This window comes from Castor canadensis, chromosome 2 (assembly GCF_047511655.1).
Source record: "Castor canadensis chromosome 2, mCasCan1.hap1v2, whole genome shotgun sequence".
Lineage (NCBI taxonomy): Eukaryota > Metazoa > Chordata > Mammalia > Rodentia > Castoridae > Castor > Castor canadensis.
In genome coordinates, this window is record NC_133387.1 from 68,859,484 (window position 1) to 68,866,198 (window position 6,715).

Sequence of the window (6,715 nt, forward strand, 5' to 3'; positions counted from 1 at the left end):
GTTAACACTTCCAAGCTTTAGCTTCTTTATTCATAACATAAAGAAGACATGAAATCTACCTTATAGATTTGTTGAGGGGGTAATACAGGGTAATGTACATAAACCATAGTAGGTATTTTGTAAGTGTTAACTATGATATATTGACATATATATTTTATCACATGCCTGTCAATCTCATTTACATACGCAGCTAGTATAACACTTGTGGTGTGAGAATACATGCTGATAATTTCATACACATCGTTTTGAAAAATTAGGTATTTAGGCTATGCTCAGGATTAAAATGAACCAAGTTGGTGCTGTCAGCAAAAATTACTCAGTGACTTGCTGAGCCTCTTCATCAGCATTTTGCATTGTAATCAGTTTCTTCCAACTTTTATAATTGCAAAATAAGATCTCAGAATTATTTGAGATCAGCTTCTCCTTTTTTGGAGAAGCTATATTGAAAAGAAAAAGAAAAGAAAGAAAGAAAAAGAGAAAGGAAGGAATAAATGAATGACTCACTTATTATCATCTAAAACTATCTTAGCTGACAAGCATGAAGACTGCTGTAATTCCTATGCAGAAACATCCTTGCACACATAATGTGATTACAATATTGTTATTGTGGGTTTTTAATGGACAATTCAGATTTTCACATAATATAGTTAACAGATTCCTCAAATTCATGCAAAATAGGCTCACAATAATAATTCTGTAACTAACGCATACATGTTTTATAATTCTAATAAAAGTAGATATTTATTAGGAGGTAATATGCACTATCACTTATAGCAGGGCTCACACCTTTTCTGTAGAGGCCCAGAATATTTTAGGCTTTATGATCCATGTAATAGCAACTACTTAACCCTGCTATTATAGCAGAAAACAGCTGTAGATAACAGGTAAACACGAGCAAGGCTGTGTTCCAATGAACCTGTTTATGAATGCTAGCATTGGAATGCCACCTGGACCAATATTAGATGGCCCTTCGGACACATTTGATCATACATCTTCTGTCAGGCAGAACCTGAATTGTAAATCATGGAAGAATCATTCCTAAAGAGGAATGGTCCTCCACCCAAGCAAGACCTACACAGGATGGGGGTCTCAGGCTCTGACAAATGTGCACTGTATCAAAACCACCATGCAGTCAGAGAAGCAAAAGGGAAGTTTAAGTTCATTAGGAAATAAATTCAACACTACACAACATTAACCAATCATCCAGGGCACATTGTCAAAAGAAGGCTATTCCCTGAGAAGGCCCTCACTTGTACGTGGAAGAGATATCCATCCCATCAGATGTGCCAATATGAACATAGAAATAGAGAAACACTTAAAAACAAGGCAACAGGACTCCTTCAAAAGTTCAGAATCTGTAGTAAGATTTTCGGTTCCAAAAATCTTGAGATGGATGAAATGCTGGAGAAATTCAAAACATTGGTCTTAAAATGATCAGTGAATTCAAAGAGGACACAAATAAATAACTGAATGAATTAAGGAAGACAATGCAGAGTATGAAAGAGCAATTCAACAAAGAGTTAAGAGATTCTGAAAAAAAAACCAAACAGAAATCTTGGAAATGGAAAACTAAGTTTAGAAAATAAGATAACTCAGTTAAAAATTTCAAAAAAATTAATTTAAAAAAGAGCAATTGTCCTCTTCTAGAGACAGAACTCAGATGCAGAAAAACTTTTGACAAAACTCTGATGACACTAGGAATAGAAGGAGTGTACCTCAACGTAATATAAACGCAATATATGACAAGCTTGTACCAAACATCATACTAAATGAGGAAAAACTGAAAACATTTCTTCTAAAGTCAGGAACAAGACAAGGATGTCCATTCTCTCCACTATTAATTATCATAATTTGGGAATTCCTAGCCAGAGTGATAGGATAGGAAGAGGAAATAAAAGGAACTCAAGTAGGAAAGGAAGAAGTCAAATTATCCCTATTTGCAGATGACATGATCTTATGTCTAAAAGACTCAAAAAACTTCTAGACATCATAAACATCTTAGGCAAAGTAACAGGATACAAAAATCAATTTACAAAAACCAGTAGCCTTTCTATATAGCAGCAATGAACAGACTGAGGAAGAATATAGGAAAATAATTCCATTTACAATAACCTCAAAAAATACTGAGGAATAAACTTAACAAAGGAATTGAAAGACCTCTACAATGAAAAGTATAAATCACCAAAGAAAAAAATCAATGAAGACTACAGAAGATGGAAAGATTTCCCATGCTTATGGATTTGTAGAACAAGTATTGCGAAAATGACTACATTACCAAAAGCAATCTACATATTCAATGTAATATCCATCAAAATTCCAATGTCATTCATCACAGAGTTGAAAAATCAACTTTAAAGTTCATATGGAGGCACCAAAGATGGCAAAGGGCCACAGCAATACTGAGCAAAAAGAGCAATGCTGGAGGTATCACAATACCTAACTTTAAACTATACTATATACCATAGCAATAAAAACAGCATGGTACTGGCACAAAAACCAGATCTGAAGACCAGTGGAACAGAATAGAAGACCCTGACATAAATCCACACAGCTTGGCCCACCTGATTTTTGACAAAAAATGTCAAAAACATACGATGGAGAGAAGACACACTCTTCAACAAATGTTGCTGGGAAAACTGGATATCTGCATGTAGAAGACTGAAATTAGATCCATGTCTTTGATCCCATACCAATATCAGTTTAAAGTGGATGAAGGACCTTAATATAAGACCTGCAACTTTGAAACTAGTGTGGGAAAGAGTAGGGAATACACTGGAACATATAGGCATAGGCAATAACTTCCTAAATAGAACTCCAATGACTCAGCAACTAAGAGAAAGGATTGACAATGAGACTACATGAAACTAAAAAACTTCTGCACAGCAAAGGAAGCGTTCCCCAGACTGAAGAGGCAGTTGACAGAATGGGAGGAAATCTTTTCCAGCTATACATCTGACAAGGGATTAATAGCCAAAAATATAGAGGGAGCTTAAAAAACTTAACTCCCAAATAATCAATGACTCAATGAAGAGACTGGCAAATGAGCTGAATGAGCTTTTTCACAGGAGGAAGTTCAAATGGCCAAAGACACATGAAAAAATGCTTAACATCCCTGACCATAAAGGAAATGCAAATTAAAACCACATCAAGATTCCACCTCACTCCTGTTAGAATAGCTACCATCAACAACAACAAATGTTGATCAGGATGTAAAAAGGAACCCTGTTGGTGGGAATGTAAATTAGTTTAGGAACTATGGAAAACAGAATGGAGGCTCCTCAAAAAACTAAAAATAGAACTACCATATGATCCAGCAATATCATGCCTAGGTATATATTTGAAGGAATGAAAGTCAGGTTACAATAAAGACACCTGCACACCCATGTTTATCGCAGCATTATTCATAATAGCCAAGCTATGGAAACAGCCAAGATGCCTTACAACTGATGAATGGATTAAAAAATGTGGCATTTAGATACAATGGAATTTTATTCATCCATAAAGAGGAATGAAAATTTGTCATTCACTGGTAAATGGATGGAATTTGAGAATATCAACTTAAGTGAAAGTTATGTTCAGAAAAACAAAGATCACATGTTTTCTCTCATATACGGAAGATAGATCTAATAAAAGTACAAGCATTATCATATATGCATATAAATATATACAGAACATGTTTCCAAAAGTGGGACTGTTGAAGGAGATTAAGGTAGGAGGAAAAGAAGAATGATAGAGAGGGGATAATAATACATATCACATCTTTGTAGGAATAAGACACAACAAAATGCATTGAAAACTGTTGAACAATTCTGGGTTGGGGGGAAGAGGTGAGGAAGAATAATAAAGGGGGTTAGACTGATTTAAACACAATTTACTTATAGGTAAAATACCAAGGCAAAACCCCCACTGAAAAACAAATATACACGACTAGGTGCCAGTGGCTCATACCTGTAATCCTAGCTACTTGGAAGACAGCCTCAGGCAAATAGCTCATGAGACCCTATCTCAAAATTACCCAACACATACAAAAAAAGGGCTGGTGGAGTGGCTCAAGTGGTAGAGAGCCTGCCTGCAAGCATGAGGCCCTGAGTTCAAACCCCAGTATCATCAAAAAAAAAAAAAAAAAAAAACCCCAAATCAACAACAACAAAAATCCTCTCAGGAGCAGACACTTAAACAATGAAGGACAGGAATGTAAAACAGGTCATGTTAAAGGAAAGGAAATAGTGGGAGTGGGAGGGTAAATGAAGAGGGTAAAGGAGGGTAAATATTGATGTACTTTCTATACAAGTACAACATGGAACATTGAAATCTGTTGAAGTCACCTTAAGAATGGGAATCAGGAGACTCCAAGATGGCGGCTAGAGGGAGGAAGCAGAAAGTGATCCTCCTATAGTGAAATCTTGGAGAGACGCTGGAGACACACTTTGCAGGCATAATCACTGAGAAGAGGCATAACTTTGACCCCTCCACACCTCCAGCTGGCACAGAGAATCTCCACTTCATGTTAAACGGAGAAACCAGGAGGGTCCCCAGACCGCCAGTCGCCCGCGCCCAGATGGCTTGGGAAGACGCGGACCAGGTGAGCTTCTTGGTACCACGGTACTCCCACAGACAAGCCTGGGCCAAAGCAGCATAGCCCCCTGGACAGACTGACCTCCACCTGGGGAAAAAAAAGAGAATCTGAGTAATAAGCAATAAGAACAATAAAGACACACAGGAAAGTGTGTGGGGCTCACTGAGCGCCAAAGATTGGGGGAAGGGAATCCTTCCCGGGACTGTAAATAAACAAGCTGGGCGGGCCAGAGAGACTCCAGCGGGAGCAGGGGCACGTGCCCAGCAACCAGGAGCGGGAAAGCTGGTGAGAGTGGCAGAGGGAGGAAAACTCCACAGGAGAGGAGGGAAGACCCACTTCTCACGTGAACTGTAAACAAACATGGCGGCTGGCAGGAGCAGCAGCACCACCCAGTAATCAGGAGCAGGAAAGCTTGTGAAAGTGGCGGTGGGAGGAAAACTCCCCAGGAGAGGGGGGAAGACCCACCTCCCACATGAACTGTAAATAAACACGCAGGCCTGAGAACGCGGGTGCAGTGTCACCTTTCCCAGTGTGCTTGGAAAGGGGAAAGCTTGTAGCAGAGGCTCACGCACAGGAGAACTCTGAGTAAACAAAGCCTGCAGGGCCAGGTGAGTGTTAAGCGCACTCCAGAGATCTGCATAAATAAGCTGCCAGCAACAGCAGGCTGACAGCAGCAGGCAGGCAAGCCACAGCCCCAGATACCATTCTCAGAACTGTCTCCAGACTCTTTTTTTTTTCTCTTTTTCTCCCTACCTTTGATGAGAGAACAACCAAATTACACCTGCATGCTGAAAAACTTACTGAAACTGTATTGCATTTGAACTTGGGACACTTGGTGGAGTTTTTTTTGTGTGTGTGTGTGTGTGTGTGTGTAGTTTTGTTCTACTTTATGCATCCCCTTTGAGGAGACAACTACAGAACAACATCTGAGGCACCATCTCCAGGATTGGAGACTGAGATGGACACCCAAATTATTAAGACTGAAACTTCATTGCATTTGAACTTGGAGGTTATTTGGTTTTTTCTTTTTTTCTATTTTTCATTTTATTTTAATTTATTTTTATATATAGATATTTCCTTCATTTACTTATTTTTTATTTTTATTCTTATCTTTTTTTTTATTTTTGATTTTCAATCCTCTCTTTGTCTCTCTAATGTCTGTTCAGCTTACTGTCGATTAGTACACTAACGCTCCCTGTTTATACCTTTGAAACTTTCTTGTCTGATACCTTGTTCTGTTTTCTCCTTCTTGTCTGTGTATTTGTTTTTCCCTTTTCTTTAACTTCTTGCTTTCCATCTCAGTTCACCCTTCCATTCTAAATATTACCATTGTTATTATTACAAGCTAGAAAATACTTAATTGCACACAGTACAGGGACAGTAACAACAGCAAAGACAATGATGGGAAGACAGAAAAAACAGGGAAACAAGTTTCCCCACAGCAAAAAATTAGTGCAGGAACCAGACGGGAATGAAGAGAACAGAAACTCAGATCCAGACTCCAACAAAATGAAGATAAACTATGCCAAAGGCCCCAATGAAGCCCACAAGAATAATTTAAAAGAAGACATACTACAGGTACTCAATGAGAATTTTATAGAGAGGATACTGGATAGGGTCAACCAAAATGTACAGGAGACACTCAAGAAATTCCAAGACAACAAAAGTAGAGAATTTGAAAAAGCAAAAGAAGAAATAAAGGAAACCATAGAAGCACTGTATAAACACCAAAGTGAAACAGAGAACATGATGAATAAACAAATAAATGAACTCAGGACAAAAATAGACAACATTAAAGAGGAAACCACCCAGGATATGGAAAACCTCAGAAAAAAGAACGAAACAGAACTACAAAACAAAACGGAAGGCCAATCCAGCAGAATAGAACAAACAGAAGACAGAATCTCAGAACTTGAAGATGAAATGGTAATTAAAGGAAAAACTATTAATTAAACAACTCAAGACCTGTGAAAAGAAAATGCAAGAACTCACCGACTCCATCAAAAGACCAAACTTGAGAATCATGGGCATTGAAGAAGGAGAAGAGGTGCAAGCGAAGGGAATGCATAATATATTCAACAAAATAATAACGGAAAATTTCCCAAATCTAGAGAAAGATATTCCCATACAGATGCAAGA